Source organism: Heptranchias perlo, chromosome 20 (genome assembly GCF_035084215.1).
Source record: "Heptranchias perlo isolate sHepPer1 chromosome 20, sHepPer1.hap1, whole genome shotgun sequence".
NCBI lineage: Eukaryota > Metazoa > Chordata > Chondrichthyes > Hexanchiformes > Hexanchidae > Heptranchias > Heptranchias perlo.
In genome coordinates, this window is record NC_090344.1 from 14984905 (window position 1) to 15011227 (window position 26323).

At 45.1% G+C, this 26323-nt stretch overlaps 5 non-coding genes across 5 annotated transcripts; 4 read left to right on the plus strand and 1 right to left on the minus strand.

The window, feature by feature from the left end:
* Positions 1–3172: 3172 nt before the first annotated feature.
* trnan-guu (transfer RNA asparagine (anticodon GUU)) lies at positions 3173–3254 on the minus strand. Its single transcript has one exon. It is a non-coding gene; the product is annotated as a tRNA-Asn (tRNA).
* A 7586-nt stretch (positions 3255–10840) lies between these two features.
* On the plus strand, positions 10841–10911 carry trnag-gcc (transfer RNA glycine (anticodon GCC)). Its single transcript has one exon. It is a non-coding gene; the product is annotated as a tRNA-Gly (tRNA).
* Positions 10912–13851: 2940 nt separating this feature from the next.
* On the plus strand, positions 13852–13922 carry trnag-gcc (transfer RNA glycine (anticodon GCC)). Its single transcript has one exon. It is a non-coding gene; the product is annotated as a tRNA-Gly (tRNA).
* Positions 13923–16863: 2941 nt separating this feature from the next.
* Positions 16864–16934, plus strand: trnag-gcc (transfer RNA glycine (anticodon GCC)). Its single transcript has one exon. It is a non-coding gene; the product is annotated as a tRNA-Gly (tRNA).
* A 2922-nt stretch (positions 16935–19856) lies between these two features.
* trnag-gcc (transfer RNA glycine (anticodon GCC)) lies at positions 19857–19927 on the plus strand. Its single transcript has one exon. It is a non-coding gene; the product is annotated as a tRNA-Gly (tRNA).
* Positions 19928–26323: the final 6396 nt, after the last annotated feature.

The window sequence follows — 26323 nt, forward strand, 5'->3', positions numbered from 1 at the left end:
CATTGTGTATCGTACAAGAAAGCGGGATTGTATGGCCAGAGAGTACTGAAAGGATGGCGGATCGGCTGCGTGGTACCGAAGTTTTCCAGGGGCTACACGGCTCTTTTGCCAGTTGGTCTTTGGGGCTGATTCTCGCTGAAGGAGTTTCATTGGTTCAAATCCCGGATGAGACCCGTTGTGTTCCCATTTTTAGTCAAAAATCACCAATTGGCTTCTCACATCTTTTCAGCGGTGCAGAAGGCAGGTTTGACTTATCTCCAGCAGAGCATGTTTGAGCACCAGAGGACAGAATGCAAAGGGTTTGTCCACGCAACACACGGAGACGAAATGAAGATAATCTTTCAAGAAGTTGTACAGATTGAAGCCGGCACATGAATTTATCCCAATTCAGGCGATCTCATGGGCACAGCATACAAAAGGTAACGGATGCTGCATTGTCCTGAAAACAAACTCATGGTTTACCGCCGGTAGGCAAGGGTTACACACTGAACCACCAATGCACACACGGCTGCCGACTGCACGTGTAGCGTTGGATAAATGCCTCGAACATGCAGTCTGGCAGAGTTCCCCTTTGTCCATCTCTAAGATTTCACGAATTGCCTTTAAGCTGTACCTTAAATTCTGCTCAATCACAGAATTTGGAGAATTATACTATTTTTGTTTGCATGTCTCTCACTCTCTGTCTGCGTTTCTTCTCTCTCTCTGTGTTTCCCCCTGATGGACTTATCCGTCTTCTTTTAACGGCCAGGTCTGGAAACCGGGCGTTCGAGAAGGGTTTCTGGAACGCCCGGGTTTCCAGAATGTCGGATCTTCAGTCCAATTGTTGGATTTCGACGGGATGAGCTTTGCTATATTCCGTCTCCGTTTTTGGAAAATATAAACCCAGATGGGTTTTCACCTCCTCGGGTCCCGTCACCTTCGGGTAATGCAAATGAACCCAATCCATCATTCGGTCTTAATATCTGTATTCTCATTGCTTAAGAATAAAATTACGGGGTTACAGTTATTTTGAGGACACATTTTAGAAATTAACACATAACAGACTTATTCGAAAACTAGAAGCACGTGGGATCAAAGGACCGGTGTTAACGTGAGCACGTAATTAGCTATAGGATAGGAGGCAGAGAGTCGTGGTGAACGGATGTTTTTCTGACTGGAGAGAAATATGCAGTGGGATCCCCCAGGGGTCGGTATTAGGAGTATTGCTTTTCTTGTTATATATACATGACTTGTATGTAGGAATAGAGAGTACAGTTTCGAAGTTTGGGGATGATACAAAACTTGGCAACGTGGAAAATAGTGAGGAAGATAGTAGCAGACTTCAGGAGAACATGGACAGACTGGTGAAATGGGCAGTCACGTGACAGATTTAACGCCGATCAGTGTGAAGTGATGCACTTTTGGAAGAAGAACAAGAAGAGGCAGTATAATCTAAATGGAACAATTTATGCGGGGTTGCAAGAGCAGAGGGACTTGGGGGAGCATATTCACAAAACAGGGCAAGTTGATAAGGTAGTTAAAAAAGCGTATGGGATATTTGGCTTTGTAAATGGGGGCATTGAATTTAAATACAAGGAATTCACACTAAACCTTTACAAATCACTGGTTAGGCCTCAGCTGGAATGTATTGTACAGTTCTGGGCACCATACTATACGAAGGATGAAAAGGGATTGAAGGGGATTCAGAGCAGGTTGACCTGGATGATACCAGGGATGAGGGACTTCAGTTATTTGGAGAGATTGGAGAAGCTGGGATTATTCTCCTTACAGCAGAGATGGTTAACGGGAGACCTAATTGAGGTATTCAAAATAATGAGGGGTTTTCAAAGTACAAGTAGGGAGAAATTGTTTCCTCTGGCAACTGGGTCGGTAACCAAAGGTCACAGATTTAAAATAATTGGGAAAATAACTAGAGAGGAATGTAAGAGATTTTTTTTCACACGGAGGGTTTGTTAAGATCAGGAACGCACTTCCTGAAAGGGTGGTGGAAGCAGATTCCACAGGAGCATTCAAAAGGCAATTGGACATGTACTTGAAGAGGACTAATTTGCAGGGTTATGGGGAAAATCTGGGGTGTGGGTCTAATTTGGACAGGTCTTCGAAAAATAGCCGGCACAGGTACGATGGCCGAATGGCCTCCTTCTATGCTGTAAGATTCTATGATTCTATGATTACCTTCTGAATCGTTGGAATTGATAATATTCGGTGTTGTGGAGCCAAAAATATTATAACCGTGATATTCGGCTTCTCCATTCCCTTATGAATATCGCAGATTATAATGTCCAGGCGGGGTGGGACTGAATGTGCGGAGATTGGAATGGAAGCCCAGCAGAATGAATTTGATCTCAACAGCAGGCGATGAACCTTCTTCTCCAGAGAGGATCGTCATTTCAGTTCAGAAGGAAAAAGGTATCAAGAATATCGGTTGAAACAGATACGGAATGATCCGGGACTTCCAGCACATTCCTTTTAAACAGATGGAGACTCGGAAGGATCCAGGACTGACAGCACATCACTTTTAAACAGACACAGACACGGAATGATCCGGGACATACAGCACATCCCTTTTAAACAGACACAGACACGGAATGATCCGGGACTTCCAGCACATCCCTTTTAATCAGACACAGACACGGAATGATCCGGGACTTACAGCACATCCCTTTTAAACAGACACAGACACGGAATGATCCGGGACTTATAGCACATCCCTTTTAAACAGACACAGACACGGAATGATCCGGGACTGACAGCACATCCCCTTTAAACAGACACAGATACGGAATGATCCGGGACTGACAGCACCTCCCTTTTAAACAGACACAGACACGGAATGATCCGGGACTGACAGCACATCCCCTTTAAACAGACACAGATACGGAATGATCCGGGACTGACAGCACCTCCCTTTTAAACAGACACAGACTCGGAATGATCCGGACATAAATCGTAATTATGGTACATAAGTTTCTCTTACGTTGACCATAAGATTTACTCGTTTTGCAATGACACCACTGTGCACTGTGATTATTCGCGACCTTGCAATCTCAACACCTTCTTGGAAGGAACTGTTGCTGATTTCAACGCAAAAACCTCCGTCTGCCGTTTCGAGAAGGAAGGGACCCGACTTTCTGGATGGACTGAATGAAAGAAACAAGGTTAAACACAAAATCGACGACGATGAAACTCGAACCCACGCGTGCAGAGCACAATGGATTAACAGTCCATCGCCTTAACCACTCGGCCACCTCGTCGCATGCGCAAATTCGCGAAAGCTCCTTTCTTCAAAATTAAAATACTGGCTATGTTGCCAAGCTGAAATAAAAACACGAAATGCTGCACATCCTCAGCAGGTCAGGCAGAATCTTTAGATTATAGATACAGAGTTAACATTTCATGTAGATGACCATCACATGATATTCTATTACAATCCTGACTTGCGCCTTGCAGATGGTGGGACGGTTTTGGGGAGTCAGGAGGTGAGTTGCTCGGCGCAGAATGTCCAGCCTCTTACCTGCTCTTGTCGCACCAGCATTTATGTGGCTGGTCCAGTTAACTTTCTGGTTCATGGTGATCACCAGGATGTTGATGGTGGGTGATTCCTGGAAAGATTCCAGGAATGAGGGGCTTTAGTTTCATGGATAGACTGGAGAAGCTGGGGTTGTTCTCTTTGGAATAGAGACGGTTGCGAGGAGATTTAATAGAGGTATTCAAAATATTGAAGGATCTGGACAGAGGAGATAGAGAGAAACTGTTCCCATTGGCGGAAGGGTCAAGAACCAGAGGACATAGATTGAAGGTGTTTGGCAAAAGAGCCAAAGGTGACATGAGGGAAAACCTTTTTACACAGCGAGTGTTTAGGATCTGGAATGCACTGCCCGAGGGGGTGGTGGAGGCAGATTCAATCATGGCCTTCAATAAGGAACTGGATAAGTATTTGAAACGAAAAAAAAAATACAGGGCTACAGGGAAAGGGCGGGGTGGGGCGGTGGGGTGTTGCTGGATTGCTCTTGCAGAGAGCCGGTACGGACTCGATGTGCCGAATGGCCTCTTTCCATGCTGTGACCTTTCTATGATTCTATTCTATGTGCAGGGGGCGATGCAAAGCGACCGGAGCATGACGTAAATCGACCTGCTCATGTCCATTCCCTGATAATAAATCCTAGTGTGATGCAAAGAAGAAATACATAATTATGGTCCATATCTTTCATCTTATGCTCACCATAAGAGATATCTCGTTTACCAGGGAACCATTGCGCACTTTGATTGATATTTCACCGAGATCACCCCTTACACTCCCAACACATCCGTGCAAGAAACATTGTGGGTGGCAATTCAGACTTTGCTGATTTGTGCAAACAGATGTCAGCCAGCAATGCGGAAACGCGCTTCTTTGGAAAGAAGATTTTGAGGTGAGGCGGCCAAAATAAACAGCTTTATTAATTGTGGCAGAGATGAGATTCGAACCCACATAATCGAAAAATTGACTCCAGCATCTTAGACAGTTAAGCTAATCTCCGACATAGTAGGCAACTGATTTCTGATGAAAAAGTTCAGAGGGCTGAAACCTTACCAGCATTTTCTGTTTTCATTTTTGTGAATTCACAATGGCTGTTTTCCTGAAAACACCCAGTTTGAGCCAAGGACAAAGCTCGCACTTCACTTTCCCCACACGCTTTAAAGTCTGTCGTTTCTGAACAAAATCCCCTCCGCGCCGGACATTCAAAGGACCTTTCGCTCACGGCCAACCTCCTGTCATCGACACTTTTTCACCATTCCCGCGCTTCTCATTTCACCTCATTCCTTTTCAATCGGACATTTCCACAGACCTATTAAGATCAAGCGGAACATTTCCGGTCTTACTGTACCGCCCAGACTGACAAAAGTGCACCTTTCAGCTGTCATTCGCAGCTATGTCGCGCCGCCCGTCTCTCCCGCACATCAACTGCTCGGGCAAAAGCGCCAACGACCATGAAAACAAAACCCAGTTCTTCAGTTAACATCCCCCGTGTCACAAGATACCCCATGGAAATTTCACGGAAAAGTATGCCGCTGTCCTTCCGAATGCCAGCCCTGCTTTCTTAGTGCTTGTCTCTGGAACAGTCACGCAGATCGAAATGTATCGATTGGTTTCAAGGCACAAATGAACATTGGTGCGAGCGGGACATGTGCCCCCGAGAAACAGCGGTCGATGTGGAGCAAACTTAAAGGCGTAAGAATGTGAAAGTGAATGTTACAGTTGGCAAGGCCGCAGGAAAGTCTCAATGAAATGGACGATGATTGTGGAAGGAAGAAAATGCTGGAAGAAGCGACAGGTCTGAATTTTGGATCATCCAGCAGAGACACATGAGAGAACAATAACAGGATACAGACAAAGGTGCTGGAGGCAGAAAGAAAAAGCACGAAATAAGAGGAATGAAAAGAGAGTGACTTAGTGGAGCGCGAAGAGATACAGTAGCATAGTGGTTATGTTAAGTGGCTAATAAGCCAGAGACCTGAACTCAGAATCCGGGGTCACGAGTTCATAATCCCGCCATGACAGCTGGAGAAATTCAATTCATGAAAAATAAAAGTTGGAATTAAAATACCAGTATCAGTAATGGTGGCCATGAAACAACCGGATTGTTGTAAAAACCCATCCGGTTTACTCATGCCCTTCAGGGAAGGAAACCTGCCTTCCTTACCCAGTCTGGCCTCTATGTGACTCCAGACCCACAGCGACCAATGTGGTTCATTCCTAATTGCCCTCTAAAATGGCCTGGCAAACCACTCAGTTGTAAAATCTCGATTAACAAAAAAGTCTTAATAAAACCGGACGGGCCACCAGGCACCGCACACGACAAAGGCTCAAACCAAGCCCAGTCGAGTCTGCAAAGTCCTCCTCACGAACATCTGGGGACTTGTGCCAAAATTGGGAGAGCTGTCCCACAGACTTGTCAAGCAACAGCCTGACATAGCCACACTCACAGAATCATACTTTTCAGCCAAAGTCCGCAGACTCTTCCATCACCATCCCTGGGTATGTCCTGTCCCACCGGCAGGACAGACCGACCAGACAGTGGCGGTAGAGTGATTTGCAGTCAGGATGGGAGTGTTCAACATTGACTGTGGACCTCATGGCATCAGGTCAAACATGGGCAAGTGAAACCACCTATTGACAAGCCCTCAGCAGCTGATATCAGTCCTCCTCAATGTTGAACACCAATTGGAGGAAGCACTGAGGGTAGCTGGGGGATTTCAATGTTCATCACCAAAGGTGGCTCGGTAGCACCACTAATCGCGGAGACCTGAAGGGCATTGCTGCAAGATTGGGCCGACGGCAGATGGTGAATGAACCAACACGAGGGAAAAACCAACTTGACCTCGTCCTCACAAATCTTCCTGTCGCAAATGCATCTGTCCATGACAGTATTGGTAGGAGTGACCACTGCATATTCCTCTTGGAGACGAAGTCCTGTCATCGCACTGAGGATACCATCCAACGTGTTGTGTGGCACTACCACCGTGCTAAATGGGATAGATTCATAACAGATCCAGCAGCTCAAAACAGGGCATTCCATGAGGTGCAGTGTGGCCATCCTGCAGCAGCACAATTGTATTCCAGCACAATCTGTAACTTCATGGCCCGGCATATTCCTCACTCTACCAACAAGCCAGGGTATCAACCCTGGTTCAATGAGGAGTGTAGAAGAGCATGCCAGTAACAGCACTAGGTGTACCTCAAAATGAGGTGCCAACCTGGTCAAGCTACAACTCAGGAGTAAATGCATGCTGAACAGCGGAAACAACATGCTATAGATTAGAGCTAAGCGATTCTACAACCAATGGATCAGATCAAAGCTCTGCACTCCTGCCACAATCAATCGTGAATGGTGGTGGACAATGAAACAACTAACGGGAGGAGGAGGCTCGGCAAACTCTGTAAATTTCACCATCCTTAAATGATGGCAGAGTGCAGCACGTGAGTGCAAAAGACAAGGCTGTATGCGTTTGCAGCCAGAAGTGTCAGTGGATGAATCCATCACGGCCTCCTCCCCATATTCATAGCAGCCAGTCTTCAGCTAATTCGATTGACTCCACGTGTTATCAAGAAACGGCTAAGTGCACTGGATACAGCAAAGGCTGTGGGCCCCGACAACATTCCGGCTGCAGTACTGAAGTCTTGTGCTCCAGAACTAGCTGCGCCTCTCGCCAAGCTGTTCCAGTACAGCGACAACACTGGCATCTAACTGACAACGTGGAAAATTGCCCAAATATGTCCTGTCCAAAACAGCGGGACAAATCCAATCCGGCCAATTACCGCCCCACCAGTCTCCTCTCAATCATCAGCAAAGTGATGGAAGGTGTCGTTGACAGTCCTATCGAGCGGAACTTACTCACCAATAACCTGTTCAACGATGCTCAGTTTGGGTTCCGCCAGGTCCTCTCGGCTCCAGACCTCATTACAGCCTGGGTCCAAACATGGATAAAAGAGCTGAATTCCAGAGGTGAGGTGAGAGTGAATAACCTTGACATCAAGAGAGCATCCGACCGAGTGTGACACCAAGGAGCCCTCGTAAAATTGAAGTCAATGGGAATCAGGGGGAAAACTCTCCAGTGGCTGGAGTCACACCTAACACAAAGGAAGATGATAATGGTTGTTGGAGGCCAATCATCTCAGCCCCAGGTCATTGCTGCAGGAGTTCCTCAGGGCAGTATCCTGGGCCCAACCATCTTCAGCTGCTTCATCAATGACCTTCCCTCCATCATAAGGTCAGAAATGGGGATGTTTGCTGATGATTGCACAGTGTTCAATTCCATTCGCAACCCCTCAAATAATGAAGTAGTCCGAGCCCGCATGCAGCAAGACCTGGCCAACATCCATGCTTGGGCTCATAAGTGGCAAGTAATATTCACGCCAGACAAGTGCCAGGCAATGACCATCTCCAACAAGAGAGCGTCTAGCCACCTCCCCTTGACATTCAACGGCATTACCAGCGCCGAATCCGCCACCATTAACATCCTGGGGGTCAACATTGACCAGAAAATTAACTGGACCAGCCATATAAATACTGTGGATACGAGGGCAGATCAGCTGCTGGGTATTCTGCGGCGGGTTTCTCACCTCCTGACTCCCCAAAGCCTTTCCACCATCTGCAAGGCACAAGTCAGGAGTGTGATGGAATACTCTCCCCTTGCCTGGATGAGTGCAGCTCCAACAACACTCAAGAAGCTCGACACCATCCAGGAAAATGCAACCCGCTTGATTGGCACCCTATCCTCCACCCCAAACATTCACTCCGTTCACCACCTGCGCACAGTGGCTGCAGTGTGTACCATTCACAGGATGCACTGCAGCAACCCGCCAAGGCTTCTTCGACAGCACCTCCAAAACCCACACCCTCTACCACCGAGAAGGACAAAAACAGTAGGCACATGGGAACAACACAACCTGCACGTTCCCCTCCAAGTCACACACCATCTCGACTTGGAAATATATCGCCGTTACTTCATCGTCGCTTGGTCAAAATCCTGGAACTCCCTTCCTAACAACACTGTGGAAAACCTTAACCACACGGACTGCAGCGGTTCAAGAAGGCGGCTCACCACCAGCTTCTCAAGAGCAATTAGGGATGAGCAATAAATGGCGGCCTCGCCAGCGACGCCCACATCCCATGAACGAATAAAACATTAATGTGAAGACATTGGCTGCAGCAGCGGGGTTGCACCTTTACTTTTCCTACTGTATCAATCTTTCTTTTACCTTCTCTGCTGGTGTTGCAGGTTCGATCAGGCATCGCCGTTTAAGGAAGCCTGAGAAGTCCATCAGTGGACAATACGAGAGACAGAGACAGGGAAAGATAGAGAAATGCATGCAAAGAAAATAAAGAGAATGCATCGAATCATACAATTATGAAATGGGTACAACACAGAAGGAGGCTATTCGGTCCATCGATCCCGTGCTGGCTCATTGTAAGAGCGATCCAGTCCGTCCCACTCACCCACTCACCCGCTCCTTCACGTGTATTGCGCCTTGGAAATTTCCGCACCCTGTCCTCTGGAGCTCAAACATTCTCTGGATATAATTCAATTCTCCCAACAGCAACACCGAAAAGATGTCGGAAGCTAATTGCTGATTTTTCACGAAAAGCATTGAGACAGGAGAGGTCGTGCGGGCTTTGAAGCTGAGATCTCGCGTGTATCATTTAACGCAAACCTCTAAGCGAGAATCATACCCCGAGACCCACGAACCGCTGCCAGTGCAGTCGTGCCTCCCACTGCCGATCGGCCATCCTTTCAGACCTCTTCTGTCCATCCAATCTCGTTTTCTGTTCTGGTGTACAGCAATATCAAGTTGTACATTAACTATTTCCAGTGACCAATATCAGCATCCCATTACCAAATTGGTTTCGACTGTACGACTTGAATTAAGAAGTAAGACGTTTCAGAATTAGTTGCTCTGAAACTACATTGCTTGGGAGGAGACTGAGAGATGCAGATGAACATCGGAACGTTGGAGTGCATGTCCACAGATTCCAGAAGGTAGCAGAACAGGTAGATAATGTGGTTGAGAAGTCATAACGGTTTCTCTGCATTATTAGCAGAGGCATAAAATATAAGAGCAGGCGTGTTATGTTAGAAATTTATAAAACAATAGTTATGCCACAGCAAGAATACTGCATACAGTTGTGGTCACCACATTACAGGAAAGGTGTGATTGCACTCGAGATGGGACAGAGGAGATTTACGACAATGTTGCCAGAACTGGAGAATTTTAGCTATGAGGATAGATTGGATAGGCTGGGGTTGTTCGCTTTGGAACTGATGAGGCTGTCGGGAGATTTAATTTAGGTGTATAAAATTATGACGGGCCTGGATAGAGTGCATAGCAAGAACCTATTTCCCTTAGCAGGGAGGTCAATAATCAGGGTACATGGATCTAAGATAATTGGTCGAAGAATTAGAGGGCAGCGGAAGATATATTTCCCACCCAGTGGGCGGTGGGGGTCGGGAAATCACTGCCTGAAAGTGTGGGAGAGGCGCATTGAAAAATAAAAACTTCAGTATGCACCTGAAGATCCGTAACCTACAAGATTAGGGACCAAACGCTGGAAAGTGAGATGAGGCTCGGTACCGATTTTTCGGCCGGCACAGGCACGATGTGCAGAATGCCTTCCTTCAGTGGCCTAACTTTCTCGGATTCTACGATATGATTGCCGTCTGTCTCGGCATCGTGATAACATACACTCTAACATAAGTATACTTTAATCAAATTGGTGCTTTGTTTCATTGTGAGAGCGAAGAGACATAAGTGTATAAGCATTAGCTGCAGCAGCTGGGTTGCACCTTTACTTTACCTACCGTCTCAGTCCCTTTTTTTACCCTCTTCTGCTGGTGTTGCAGGGTAGATCAGCCTTCGCCGTTCAAGGAAGCCTGAGAAGCCATCAGGGGTCAAAAAGAGAGACAAGAGACAGAGACAGTGATGCATGCAAAGAAAATAAAGAGTATAAATGTCAGGTTTTGCAAGCTAGCAGAATTTAAGTTACAGTTTGGGAGATATTGCTTCTCGGTCTTGAAATCTTGGAAGAGAAGATTGGACGCCCAATTAAAAGCACCGGCCACGTTGAAGTATCTCTCATGCTGGGAGAGAGGTGAATGTGTTCAATTAATTCCAATTAATGTATTTGAGCATTGAAGAGATCTTCAAGCCGCAGCACTGCGAGCCGAATTCAAACCTGAGCAGGAAAACTCCATTGGAGTTTTGAGACAACAGCTTCAACCACTCGTCCATCGCAGCTGGAAACGGCATGTTCGTTCAGACAGGATTCCATTTAGAAACATGTAGACTTTGCACAAGCCAGCATTGGTGGTTCAGGGGTAGAATTCTCGCCTGCCACGCGGGAGACCCGGGTTCGATTCCCGGCCAATGCACGACCATTTTGCATTCTGCACCAAGGAGGAACTTCGGAACAGGATTCCGGTGTTTGGTCCTTCCAGCCTGTTCCGCAACTCAATGAGATCATGGCTGAGTTGTGACCGAACTCCCTGTCCCCGCCCTCGTCCCATAGTTCTAAATACCTTTGGTTGACAAAAATCTTTCAATCACGGGTTTGAAATTAACAATTGTGCTCGCATCAAACTGCCGTTTGTGGAAGAGATTTCCACACTTCTACCTCCCTTTGCTTGTGGAAGTGTGTCCTAACTTCACTCCTGAAAGTCCTGAATCTAATGTTTAGGCTATGCCCCCAAGTCCTAGACACCCCAAAGAGCGGAAATAGTTTTTTTGTAACTACCCCAACAGTTCCTCGTAATATCTTGATAATTTCGATCACATCAGCCCTTAATTAACTAAATTGCAGGGAATACAACCATAGTTTGTGTAATCTCTCCTCGTAATTTAACGCTTAGAGTCCAGGTATCATTCCAGTAAATCTACACTGCACTCCCTCCAAGGACAATATACCCTTCCGAAGGTGCGGTGTCCAGAACTGAACACAATACTCCAGGTGTCGTGCAACCAGAGCTTTGTGCAGCTCTAGAATTTTGTCTATTCTCGTCCTCTAAATATATAGGCCACCATTCCATTCGCCTTTTTGATTATTTCTGGTCCCTGTCCATGATATGTTATTGATCGATGTACATGGACACCTAAGTTCCTTTGGAACTCCACAGTTTCGAATTTTTCACTTTTTATAAAGTATTCTGATCTATCTTTGTGAAGTCCAAAGTGGATGACCTCACACTTGCCAAAATTGAAATCCATTTGCCACGGTTTTGGCCATTCATTTATTATATTAATGTTTCTCTGGAATGTTGTGCGTTCATCTACACTGCTTACAACGCTACCCATTTTGGGGCTATCGGCAAACTTCGATGTGTCGTTCTCTATCCCGTCATCTAATATCAATGAAACCGCCTTGACATGGGGGAAATTCCAATTCAGCATCAATCTCTTCATCATCTTGAGACATTTTATTTACTTTACATGTGTTGCGCCTTGGGAACCTCAGCACTCTGTCCTCTGGAGCTCAAACATGATCTGCATGTAATTCAATCCTACCAAATGCAATTGTGAGAAGATGTCAGAAGCCAGTTGGTGTCTTTTAACTCAAAGTAGTGGCACAGAAAGGCTCATCGGGGACTTGAACCCGGAACTTCTCGGATATTAATCAACTAAAGTCCCGAAGCGAGAATCATGCATCGAGATCAACCAGGCGCTGTTACTTGCTTCGTGCAGCCAGTGTGAAGTTCCGCTGTCTTCCAAAGTCGATCGGCCATCCTTTCAGACCTCTTCTATCCATCCAATCTCGATTTCTATTCCGGTGTGCGGTAATATCAAGTTGTACACTAACTATTTCCTGTTGCCAATATTAGTTTCCCTTTACTGAATTGGTTTCGTCTGTCCGACTTGTATTATCAAGTAAGACGTTTCAGAATTAGTTGCTCTGAAACAACATTGCTTTGGAGGATACCGAGAGGTGTAACTGAAAAGAGGGACCTTGGAGTGCATGTCCACAGATCCCAGAATGTAAGAGGACAGGTAGTTAACGTGGTTACAAATGCATACAGGATACTTTCCTTTATTAACCGAGGCAGAGAATGTAAGAGCAGGGAGGTTATGGCAGAAATTTTAAAACAATAGTTAGGCCACAGCAAAAATACTGCATACAGTTGTGGTCACCACATTACAGCACAGATGTGATTGCACTAGAGATGGTACAGAGGAGATTTACGACACTGTTGTCAGAACATGAGAATTCTAGCTATGAGATTAGATTGGATAGGATGAGGTTGTTTGCACTGGAGGTGAGGAGGCTGTTGTCAGATTTTATTGAGGTGTATACAATTATGACGGGCCTAGATAGAGTGGCTAGCAAGGATCTATTTCCCTTAGCAGGGAGGTCAATAATCAGGGTACATAGATCTAAGGTGATTGGTAGAAGGATTAGAGGGGAGAGGAAGTTTTTTTTTCCACCCAGTGGGCGGTGGGGGTCGGGAAATCACTGCCGAAAAGGGTGGGAGATGCAGAAACCCTCATCGCATTGACAAAATAAAAACTTTAATATGCATGTTAAGATCCGTAACCAATAGGATTAGGTATCAAACGCTGGAAAGTGAGATGAGGCTCGGTACCGATTTTTCGGCCGGCACAGGCACGATGTGCAGTATGGTTTCCGACTGTGGCCTAACTTTCTCGGATTCTATGATATGATTGCCGTCTGCCTTGGCATCGTGATAACATACACTCTACCATAAGGATACTTTAATCAAATTGGTGCTTTGTTTCATTGTGAGAGCGAAGAGACATAAGTGTAGAAGCATTAGCTACAGCAGCTGGGTTGCACCTTTACTTTACCTACCGTCTCAGTCCCTTTTTTGCCCTCCTCTGCTGGTGTTGCAGGTTAGATCAGCCTTCGCCGTTCAAGGAAGCCTGAGAAGTCCATCAGGGGTCACACAGAGAGACAAGAGACAGAGACAGGGAAAGATAGAGAGATGCATGCAAAGAAAATAAAGAGTATAAATGTCAGGTTTTGCAATCTAGCAGAATTTAAGTTACAGATTGGGAGATATTGCTTCTCGGTCTTGAAATCTTGGAAGAGAAGATTGGACGCCCAATTAAAAGCACCGGCCACGTTGAAGTATCTCTCATGCTGGGAGAGAGGTGAATGTGTTCAATTAATTCCAATTAATGTATTTGAGCATTGAAGAGATCTTCAAGCCGCAGCACTGCGAGCCGAATTCAAACCTGAGCAGGAAAACTCCATTGGAGTTTTGAGACAACAGCTTTCACCACTCGTCCATCGCAGCTGGAAACGGCATGTTCGTTCAGACAGGATTCCATTTAGAAACATGGAGACTTTGCACAAGCCAGCATTGGTGGTTCAGGGGTAGAATTCTCGCCTGCCACGCGGGAGACCCGGGTTCGATTCCCGGCCAATGCACGACCACTTTGCATTCTGCACCAAGGAGGAACTTCGGAACAGGATTCCGGTGTTTGGTCCTTCCAGCCGATTCACGCAACTCAATGAGATCATGGCTGAGTTGTGACCGAACTCCTTGTCCCCGCCCTCGTCCCATATCTCTAAATACCTTTGGTTAACAAAAATCTTTCAATCACGGGTTTGAAATTAACAATTGTGCTCGCATCAAACTGCCGTTTGTGGAAGAGACTTCCACACTTCTACCTCCCTTTGCTTGTCGACGTGTGTCCTAACTTCACTCCTGAAAGTCCTGACTCTAATGTTTAGGCTATGCCCCCAAGTCCGAGACACCCCAAAGAGCGGAAACAGTTTTTTTGTAACTACCCCAACAGTTCCTCGTAATATCTTGATAATTTCGATCACATCAGCCCTTAATCTACTAAATTGCAGGGAATACAACCATAGTTTGTGTAATCTCTCCTCGTAATTTAACGCTTAGAGTCCAGGTATCATTCCAGTAAATCTACACTGCACTCCCTCCAAGGACAATATACCCTTCCGAAGGTGCGGTGTCCAGAACTGAACACAATACTCCAGGTGTGGTCCAACCAGAGCTTTGCGCAGCTCTAGAATTTTGTCTATTCTCGTCCTCTAAATATATAGGCCACCATTCCATTATCCTTTTTGATTATTTCTTGTCCCTGTCCATGATATGTTATTGATCTATGTACATGGACACCTAAGTTCCTTTGGAACTCCACAGTTTCGAATTTTTCACTTTTTATAAAGTATTCTGATCTATCTTTGTGAAGTCCAAAGTGGATGACCTCACACTTGCCAAAATTGAAATCCATTTGCCACGGTTTTGGCCATTCATTTATTATATTAATATCTCTCTGGAATGTTGTGCGTTCATCTACACTGCTTACAACGCTACCCATTTTGGGGCTATCGGCAAACTTCGATGTGTCGTTCTCTATCCCGTCATCTAATTTCAATGAAACCGCCTTGACATGGGGGAAATTCCAATTCAGCATCAATCTCTTCATCATCTTGAGACATTTTATTTACTTTACATGTGTTGCGCCTTGGGAACCTCAGCACTCTTTCCTCTGTAGCTCAAACATGATCTGCATGTAATTCAATCCTACCAAATGCAATTCTGAGAAGATGTCAGAAGCCAGTTGGTATCTTTTCACTCAAAGTAGTGGCATAGCAAGGCTCATCCGGGACTTGAACCCTGAACTTCTCGGATATTAATCAACTAAAGTCCCGAAGCGAGAATCATGCATCGAGATCAACCAGGCGCTGTTACTTGCTTCGTGCAGCCAGTGTGAAGTTTCGCTGTCTTCCAAAGCCGATCGGCCATCCTTTCAGACCTCTTCTATCCATCCAATCTCGATTTCTATTCCGGTGTGCGGTAATATCAAGTTGTACACTAACTATTTCCTGTCGCCAATATTCGTTTCCCTTTACTGAATTGGTTTCGTCTGTACGACTTGTATTATCAAGTAAGACGTTTCAGAATTAGTTGCTCTGAAACAACATTGCTTTGGAGGATACCGAGAGGTGTAAATGAAAAGAGGAACCTTGGAGTGCATGTCCACAGATCCCAGAATGAAAGAGGACAGACAGTTAACGTGGTTACAAATGCATACAGGATACTTTCCTTTATTAACCGAGGCAGAGAATGTAAGAGCAGGGAGGTTATGGCAGAAATTTTAAAACAATAGTTAGGTCACAGCAAGAATACTGCATACAGTTGTGGTCACCACATTACAGCATAGATGTGATTGCACTAGAGATGGTACAGAGGAGATTTACGACACTGTTGTCAGAACATGAGAATTCTAGCTATGAGATTAGATTGGATAGGATGAAGTTGTTTGCACTGGAGGTGAGGAGGCTGTTGGCAGATTTTATTGAGGTGTATAAAATTATGACGGGCCTAGATAGAGTGGATAGCAAGGATCTATTTCCCTTAGCTGGGAGGTCAATAATCAGGGTACATAGATCTAAGGTGATTGGTAGAAGGATTAGAGGGGAGCGGAAGATTTTTTTTCCAACCAGTGGGCGGTGGAGGTCGGGAAATCACTGCCGAAAAGGGTGGGAGATGCAGAAACCCTCATCGCATTGACAAAATAAAAACTTTAATATGCATGTTAAGATCCGTAACCAACAGGATTCGGTATCAAACGCTGGAAAGTGAGATGAGGCTCGGTACCGATTATTCGGCGGGCACAGGCACGATGTGCAGAATGGTTTCCTTCTGTGGCCTAACTTTCTCGGATTCTATGATATGATTGCCGTCTGTCTCGGCATCGCGATAACATACACTCGACCATAAGTATACTTTAATCAAATTGGTGCTTTGTTTCATTGTGAGAGCGAAGAGACATAAGTGTAGAAGCATTAGCTACAGCAGCTGGGTTGCACCTTTACCTTACCTACCGTCTCAGTCCCTTTTTTGCCCTCATCTGCTGGTGTTGCAGGTTAGATCAGCCTTCGCCGTTCAATGAAGCCTGAGTAGTCCATCAGGGGTCACACAGAGAGACAAGAGACAGAGACAGGGAAAGATAGAGAGATGCATGCAAAGAAAATAAAGAGTATAAATGTCAGGTTTTGCAAGCTAGCAGAATTTAAGTTACAGATTGGGAGATATTGCTTCTCGGTCTTGAAATCTTGGAAGAGATGATTGGACGCCCAATTAAAAGCACCGGCCACGTTGAAGTATCTCTCATGCTGGGAGAGAGGTGAATGTGTTCAATTAATTCCAATTAATGTATTTGAGCATTGAAGAGATCTTCAAGCCGCAGCACTGCGAGCCGAATTCAAACCTGAGTAGGAAAACTCCATTGGAGTTTTGAGACAACAGCTTGAACCACTCGTCCATCGCAGCTGGAAACGGCATGTTCGTTCAGACAGGATTCCATTTAGAAACATGGAGACTTTGCACAAGCCAGCATTGGTGGTTCAGGGGTAGAATTCTCGCCTGCCACGCGGGAGACCCGGGTTCGATTCCCGGCCAATGCACGACCACTTTGCATTCTGCACCAGGGAAGAACTTCGGAACAGGATTCCGGTGTTTGGTCCTTCCAGCCGATTCCGCAACTCAATGATATCATGGCTGAGTTGTGACCGAACTCCTCGTCCCATATCTCTAAATACCTTTGGTTAACAAAAATCTTTCAATCACGGGTTTGAAATTAACAATTGTGCTCGCATCAAACTGCCGTTTGTGGAAGAGACTTCCACACTTCTACCTCCCTTTGCTTGTCGACGTGTGTCCGAACTTCACTCCTGAAAGTCCTGACTCTAATGTTTAGGCTATGCCCCCAAGTCCTGGACACCCCAAAGAGCGGAAACAGTTTTTTTGTAACTACCCCAACAGTTCCTCGTAATATCTTGATAATTTCGATCACATCAGCCCTTAATCTACTAAATTGCAGGGAATACAACCATAGTTTGTGTAATCTCTCCTCGTAATTTAACGCTTGGAGTCCAGGTATCATTCCAGTAAATCTACACTGCACTCCCTCCAAGGACAATATACCCTTCCGAAGGTGCGGTGTCCAGAACTGAACACAATACTCCAGGTGTGGTCCAACCAGAGCTTTGTGCAGCTCTAGAATTTTGTCTATTCTCGTCCTCTAAATATATAGGCCACCATTCCATTAGCCTTTTTGATTATTTCTTGTCCCTGTCCATGATATGTTATTGATCTATGTACATGGACACCTAAGTTCCTTTGGAACTCCACAGTTTCGAATTTTTCACTTTTTATAAAGTATTCTGATCTATCTTTGTGAAGTCCAAAGTGGATGACCTCACACTTGCCAAAATTGAAATCCATTTGCCACGGTTTTGGCCATTCATTTATTATATTAATATCTCTCTGGAATGTTGTGCGTTCATCTACACTGCTTACAACGCTACCCATTTTGGGGCTATCGGCAAACTTCGATGTGTCGTTCTCTATCCCGTCATCTAATATCAATGAAACCGCCTTGACATGGGGGAAATTCCAATTCAGCATCAATCTCTTCATCATCTTGAGACATTTTATTTACTTGACATGTGTTGCGCCTTGGGAACCTCAGCACTCTGTCCTCTGGAGCTCAAACATGATCTGCATGTAATTCAATCCAACCAAATGCAATTGTGAGAAGATGTCAGAAGCCAGTTGGTGTCTTTTCACTCAAAGTAGTGGCATAGCAAGGCTCATCCGGGACTTGAACCCTGAACTTCTCGGATATTAATCAACTGAAGTCCCGAAGCGAGAATCATGCATCGAGATCAACCAGGCGCTGTTACTTGCTTCGTGCAGCCAGTGTGAAGTTTCGATGTCTTCCAAAGCCGATCGGCCATCCTTTCAGACCTCTTCTATCCATCCAATCTCGATTTCTATTCCGGTGTGCGGTAATATCAAGTTGTACACTAACTATTTCCTGTCGCCAATATTCGTTTCCCTTTACTGAATTGGTTTCGTCTGTACGACTTGTATTATCAAGTAAGACGTTTCAGAATTAGTTGCTCTGAAACAACATTGCTTTGGAGGATACCGAGAGGTGTAAATGAAAAGAGGAACCTTGGAGTGCATGTCCACAGATCCCAGAATGTAAGAGGACAGATAGTTAACGTGGTTACAAATGCATACAGGATACTTTCCTTTATTAACCGAGGCAGAGAATGTAAGAGCAGGGAGGTTATGGCAGAAATTTTAAAACAATAGTTAGGTCACAGCAAGAATACTGCATACAGTTGTGGTCACCACATTACAGCATAGATGTGATTGCACTGGAGATGGTACAGAGGAGATTTACGACACTGTTGTCAGAACATGAGAATTCTAGCTATGAGATTAGATTGGATAGGATAAGGTTGTTTGCACTGGAGGTGAGGAGGCTGTTGGCAGATTTTATTGAGGTGTATAAAATTATGACGGGCCTAGATAGAGTGGATAGCAAGGATCTATTTCCCTTAGCTGGGAGGTCAATAATCAGGGTACATAGATCTAACGTAATTGGTAGAAGGATTAGAGGGGAGAGGATGATTTTTTTCCACCCAGCAGGTGGTGGGGTCGGGAAATCACTGCCGAAAAGGGTGGGAGATGCAGAAACCCTCAGCGCATTGGCAAAATAAAAACTTCAATATGCAAGTTAAGATCCGTAACAAACAGGATTAGGTATCAAACGCTGGAAAGTGAGATGAGGCTCGGTACCGATTTTTCGGCGGCACAGGCACGATGTGCAGAATGTTTTCCTTCTGTGGCCGAACTTTCTCGGATTCTATGATATGATTGCCGTCTGTCTCGGCATCGTGATAACATACACTCTACCATAAGGATACTTTAATCAAATTGGTGCTTTGTTTCATTGTGAGAGCGAAGAGACATAAGTGTACAAGCGTTAGCTACAGCAGCTGGGTTGCACCTTTACTTTACCTACCGTCTCAGTCCCTTTTTTGCCCTCCTCTGCTGGTGTTGCAATTTAGATCAGCCTTCGCCGTTCAAGGAAGCCTGAGAAGCCATCAGGGGTCAAACAGAGACAAGAGACAGAGACAGGGAAAGATACAGAGGTGCGTGCAAAGAAAATAAAGAGTATAAATTTTAAGTTTTGCAAGCTAGCAGAATTTAAGTTACAGATTGGGAGATATTGCTTCTCGGTCTTGAAATCTTGGAAGAGAAGATTGGACGCCCATTTAAAAGCACCGGCCACGTTGAAGTATCTCTCATGCTGGGAGAGAGGTAAATGCGGTCAATTAATTCCAATTAATGTATTTGAGCATTGAAGAGATCTTTAAGCCGTAGCACTGCGAGCCGACTTCAAACCTGAGCAGGAAAACCCCATTGGAGTTTTGAGACAACAGCTTTCACCACTCGTCCATCGCAGCTGTGAACAGCATGTTCGTTCAGACAGGATTCCATTTGGAAACATGGACACTTTGCCCTAGTCAGCATTGGTGGTTCAGGGGTAGAATTCTCGCCTGCCACGCGGGCGACCCGGGTTCGATTCCCGGCTAATGCCCGACCATTTTGCATTCTGCACCAAGGAGGAACTTCGGAACAGGATTCCGGGATTTGGTCCTTCCAGCCTGTTCCGCAACTCAATGAGATCATGGCTGAGTTGTGACTGAACTCCCTGCACCCGACTTAGTCCCATATCTCTGAATACCTTTGGTTAACAAAAATCTTTAATCACGGGTTTAAAATAAACAATTGTGCTCACATCAAACTGCCGTTTGTGGAAGAGACTTCCTGTCTTTGCTTGTCGAAATGTATCCTAACTTCACTCCTGAAAGTCCTGACTCTAATGTTTGGGCTATGCCCCCAAGTCCAAGACACCCCAACGAGCGGAAATAGTTTCTTTGTAACGACCCCATCAGTTCCTCTTAATAGCTTGATAATTTCGATCACATCAGCCCTTAATCTACTAAATTGCAGGGAATACAACCATAGTTTGTGTAATCTCTCCTCGTAATTTAACGCTTAGAGTCCAGGTATCATTCTAGTAAATCTCCACTGCACTCCCTCCAAGGACAGTATATCCTTCCTAAGGTGCGCTGTCCAGAACTGAACACAATACTCCAGGTGTGGTCCAACCTGAGCTTTGTGTTGCTCTGGAACAATGTCTATTCCCTTGTATTTTCGTCCTCTAAATATATAGTCCACCATTCCATTCGCCTTTTTGATTATTTCCAGTACCTGTCCATGACCTGTTTTTGATCTATGTACATGGACACCTAAGTTCCTTTGGAACTCCACAGTTTCGAATTTTTCACCTTTTGGAAAGTATCCTCATCTATCATTGTGAAGTCCAAAGTGGATGACCTCACACTTGCCGAAATTGAAATCCATTTGGCACGGTTTTGGCCATTCATTTATTATGTTAATGTCTCTCTGGAATGTTATGCTTTCATCTTCACTGCTTACAACGTGCCCATTGGCAAACTTCGATATCTCGTTCTCTATCCCGTCATCCAATATCAATGAGACCGCCTGCCCTGGGGGAAATTCACATTCAGCATCATTCTCTTCATCATCTTGAGACATTTTATTTACTTTACATGTGTTGCCGAGGCATCGAATGTAAGAGCAGGGAGCTTATTCTAGGAATGAATAATTCACTAGTTTGGCCACAGCTGGAGTATTGCGGACAGTTGTGGTCACCACATTACAGGAAAGATGTGACTGCACTAGAAATGGTACAGATGTGATTTACGACGATGTTTGGAGGACTGGAGAATTTTAGCTATGAGGATAGATTGGATAGGCTGAGTGTGTTTTCTCTGGAACAAGGGAGGCAGAGGGGAGATTTATTTGAGGTGTACAAAATTATTACAGGCCTCGATTGAGTGGAAAGGAAGGACCTGTTTCACTTAGCAGGGAGGTCAATAAAAAGGGGGCAGAGATTTAAGGTAATTGGTAGAGGATTAGAATGGAGCAGAGGGATTTTTTTTCCACCCAGCGGGTGGTGGGGGTCTGGAACTCGCTGCCTGAAAGGGTGGGAGAAGCAGAAATCCTCATCGGATTTAAAAAGCACTTCAATATGCACTTGAAGAGCCATAACCGACAAGACTACGGACCAAACGCTGGGAAGTCGGGCGATGCTGGATACCTCTTTTCCGGCCGGTACAAACAAGATGGGCGCAATGGCCTCCGCTGGCGTAAATTTTTAAGATTGTCTGATTCTCTGATATGTTTGCCGTCTGTCTCGGCATGGCGATAACATACACTCTACCATAAGAATACTTTAATCACATTGGTGATTTGTTTCACTGTGAGAGCGACGAGACATGTATGTGTAGACATTGGCTGCAGCAGCTGGGATGCACCTTTACTTTTCCTACCGTCTCAGTCTTTCTTTAACCTTCTCTGGTCGTTGCAGGTTCGATCAGCCGTCGCCGTTCAAGGAAGCCTGAGAAGTCCATCAGAGGACAACACAAGAGACAGAGACAGGGAAAGATAGAGAAATGCATGCAAAGAAAATAAAGGTTATGAATAGAATCATACAATCATAAAATGGTTGCAGAACAGAAGGAGACTATTCGGCCCATCGAGCCCGTGCCGGGTCATTTTAAGAGCAATCCAGTTAGTCCCATTCCCCCGCTCCTTCCGGTAGCTCGAAATTTTTATGCCTTCAAGTATTTATCGAATTCCTTTTTAAAACCCACGATTGAATCTGCTTCCACTATCCTTTCAGGCAGCGCATTCCAGATTATAACTACTCGCCGGGTAAAAAAGTGTTTCCTCATATCGCCTTTGGTTCTTTTGCCAATCACCGTAAATCTGTGTCCTCTGGTTCTCAACCTTTCCGCCAATGGGAACAGTTTCTCTTTATTTACTTTATCTAAGCCCTTCATGATTTTTAACACTTCTATCAATTCTCCTCTTAACGTTCTCTGCTCAAAGGAGAACAACTCCAGCACGGGGTAAATGCGATCAATTAGCCTCAATTCATTAATTTGAGCATTAAACAGCTCTTTAAATGTTACTGTGAAATTATGGTAGCGTGGCCTCGCGGTCTAATGTGTTAAATTTAATTTCTTTCGATGTGTAGGTTTGAATCCCGCTGCTTTTAGAATTTCTGCCAATGTTTATTTTGTTCTGTTCACAGAAATCCCGATTGTAGTGCGATGGAGCAGAGGATGTGAAAGGAGCTGAAAGTGTAACTGCAGATATTATTTTCTTCACGGGGACAGGACACGTTTCCACAGGTAAGGGCCTCTCACCTTAATATTATTTCCAGCAGAGTGGGACAGGTGATCAGAGTGACCGGGCTCTCGCGGCGCAGTCAGTGCACGCTCCTTATCTGACAGTACAGGGTCGGGAAATGCCGAGGTTGTTGGTTGAGTCTCACCAAGATCAACGAATCCTTTTCCTTGTGAACATTTCGAACGGAGCTGAACGTATAATTGAGTGATCCAAAATGCATCAATTAGTTGTATCGCTACGTGGTTCCTCTTCTTGCAATAGTGATGAGATATTCAGCGTTATTAGTTTACAGGAGGGAGGCTGCGGTATTGGAACCATAAACTATGATTTTGATCAATCTACTAATTTTGGGATTTAGCTTGAGCTTTAAACCAGCGCGTTCGAACGCTCAGCCACGATACTTTCCATATTGCGATCATCAGGAGCTACTTTTACAGGAATTGAATTACTGCAAGCAAGAATTATACCCCTCAAGCACCAATGCTCGAAAAGCAGCAGGATGAATGTGTCCAGTTAGAAACCAGTCTGAAGGAACATGCAGTCTGACAGAGCCGGAAGTCCAGCAGATTGACTTTTGCGGTGAGCAGATGATCAGCCTCCTTCTTGAGAGTGTTTCGCCAATCCAGCTCAGAGTCGATTAAGCATTATAAATTCGGGTGGGACTGGAGCCACTTGTGTAAGATGAAGTGCAGGGAGTTGTTTCCCTTCCTTGACGGGCATTAATGATCCTGTTGTAGTTTTGCTGCAAAATTTCACTTCCCAGCGCCGAAATCACCGAACCCTGAGCTAAAATTCAACGATGGTGAGATTCGGACACACAACCTTTGCAGTGATTAGAAGTCCCACGTGCTACTCATGGCATCACAAATCGGCTATCGATTAGGTTATTTCACGATACCCATATGCTGCCTTGGAACTTTTGCTGCGGTGCAGTAAATGGTTCGAAAGCTCAGTGGGGATTCAAAGCGCTGCTGAGAAATCGACACAGCGATGGTATGTGCAATGCAGAGTGCTCTCTCCATCCCATTCTGGAGGACTGCATTCAGTTCTGGGCGCCCCACCTCAGGAAGGATGTCTGAAACTGGAGGCTCGAGCTGCTGAATGGCCTACTCCTGTTGCTATGTTCCAATGAATGGAAAAATAATTCAAGTACAGGGACTCTAATGTATCAGGATGTGTGAGTGAAGAATGTTTTCTGTTTGAAGTACTGATTTCCTTCGTGTTCCAGTTCAGTGCAGTCCAGTCCAGACAAGCTGCTCGCACAAAGAGGCATTTTCTGTGAGAACGCGAAAAACAGTACCGAGTGCGGGTCGGCCTGCGCGTGAAATGGAAAGTGAGGTGAAATACTCCCACATGTAGTTGATGTCTCTGTTTCCATTTCCAAAACGCACGCACGCACGGGCCGAATCGATGCAGAGAAAGCTACGAGGCGAAGCAGGACTGCCGTGCATCATTTGAAGCAACTGGAACACACAAGATTCGGCCCGTTTCACGTGGCATCTCCTGTTTCTGAATCTTCTTACCCTCCTGCTTCCTCTACTCCTCCAGCTGCCAATTGAATTAGATGCCTGATGCAAATACAGCCAATACATGAAACCTATCTTGACATGGTCAGCAGGGAGAGAGAGGGCAAGAACGGTGCTGACCATTGAGAAGGGATGGATTTTGCACATGCCGGGAAAGGTCTCATCTCCCTGCTTCTTCGCTTTGCGGAATATCTTATTGTACAGGAGATGATCTCACTGCCCCCCAGGCCCATGATCCCCACTCACACTCTCCTTCCAATCTCACACACCTTTGCTTAGGTTTGAAATCGTGTATGTTTTCGCACTTGGATTAAATTTGAAGAAAGCGATGCTGTGATAACCCGGGACTATTGAGGAGATGCAGTGCAAGAAGATACTTAAAAGCGTAATGATAACAGTGACTGTTCTGACACTGTGAGCGACAGTTAAAGGCTGAACACATTTAAAGTCTCATGCAGCAGGTCCAGGTCCAAATTTTTCACGTGGCATCTCCTTCTGCTTCTGTCACTCCTTTTCCTCCACGTAGAGTTCACTTGGAATTCCTGTGCGGCTGCGTTGCGCATTTTCCAGATCTGCTTCGACCGCAATTCGCTCCAGTTCATCAATTGCAGATACTAGTTTCATCAAGACACATTTTCACAGAAAAGGGCTGTTCATCCTTTTGTTTTTCAAGCACAGTAGGGCAGATGATTAAAGTAACCGGATTGGGTGAACTGTCTGTGCAGGTGCCTGGTGGACTCGTGGTTATGATTCGGCGTTCACACCGATGTAATTAATTACATGAAACCAAATAAACTCTACGAAAAGATGAATATTTCTGTAAACACCATTAACCAACCTATTATTTTCTGTTGCAGACTGAAAGAGACGCTAACGTGGTTACCGACTGACACTCACAAGTTTAATAATGATTTGTTTTGCATGTGAAACGCTTTTCAGACTGCATTTTAGAAATGGTCAGTGTATATGACACCAGGAGTTTGGTGCAGCCGTTGTTAAATTGAACAGGAACAGCCGATTGTCGACCTATCAACACAGGAGAAGAAACTCGCCCCTGAAGGTACATATCGAGCAAGTTCCAATATAATGAAGAAAATCTGCCCGGGATCCAATTGGGGGCTTTTTGCATGTGAGGTGAACGTGCTAACCGCTATAATACAGAAACCGCAACACGGTAAGTAATTGTAAAAATGTTCAGTGCAACCGCTGTTCAATTTCACAGGACCGGTGTTTTGCATCAAACAGAAGTTAGCAGCAAAAAGTGTTATTAATGGGAATAGTGGGACTGAGAAATGTTTAAACAGCCGGCACCCTGTAAAACAGAACTCCAAGTATCGGTTTAAATAAAGTCCTGAACTGACAGAGCGGAGGGCAATTAAAGATTGAATTATATCGTAATTCACCGAATCTAAACAACGTTTAAAGAAGTGAATCTGTCAGGAGTGGGATTCCTGCGCTTTTGGTGAGGAAGTGTGGTGGGCTGCTGCTTCCGTCTCCCGCACTCCGAGAGGCGCGGTGGCGGTCAGTACCGATCTCCATCCTATGTATCCGGGTCCACACGTTTCCTGTGGAGCTGGTGGCAGAACTGCAGCGTCTGACTCCAGATCCCAAGACTACGTGTTTGAATTACGTTGGGTCCCAGCATTTTCACTCCGGCTCAGGGCTCTGCGACTGATTCAAAATTGGGACAGTGTTTTGGGGATTGGCTGTTCAGCGTTTGCGCAGTAATAACAAAATTACATTTCATACATCAATGTTCTTTTTTCTGTTACTTTCTATTTACACCCTCTCCAGTTTTATACAGAAACAGATATCAATGTTTACGGGGTGTGCTGTCCAATGTTTGTGGAATCAGTGTAATTCAATTTGATACATTGAATGGCTTTTTCTGTAACTTTCTATTTAGACCCTCTCCAGTTTAACATAGAAATAGGTCTCAATTTTTAAGGGCTGTGGTGTGCAATGTTTGTGGTATCAGTGAAATTCAATCTGCTACTTTAGTCTATTCCTTCTCCAACCCAAACTCTTGTCGTTAGATTTGCAACATCACCTAGTTCAAAATGGGATAGTCAGTGATATAAATAAATCAGTAACAGCCCCGAAATCTCAGCGGGTATATTTGTTCCAATACTTAGTGACCATCTCGATTTCCATTGAAAATTTCAATCAGCAAATCCCAGCGG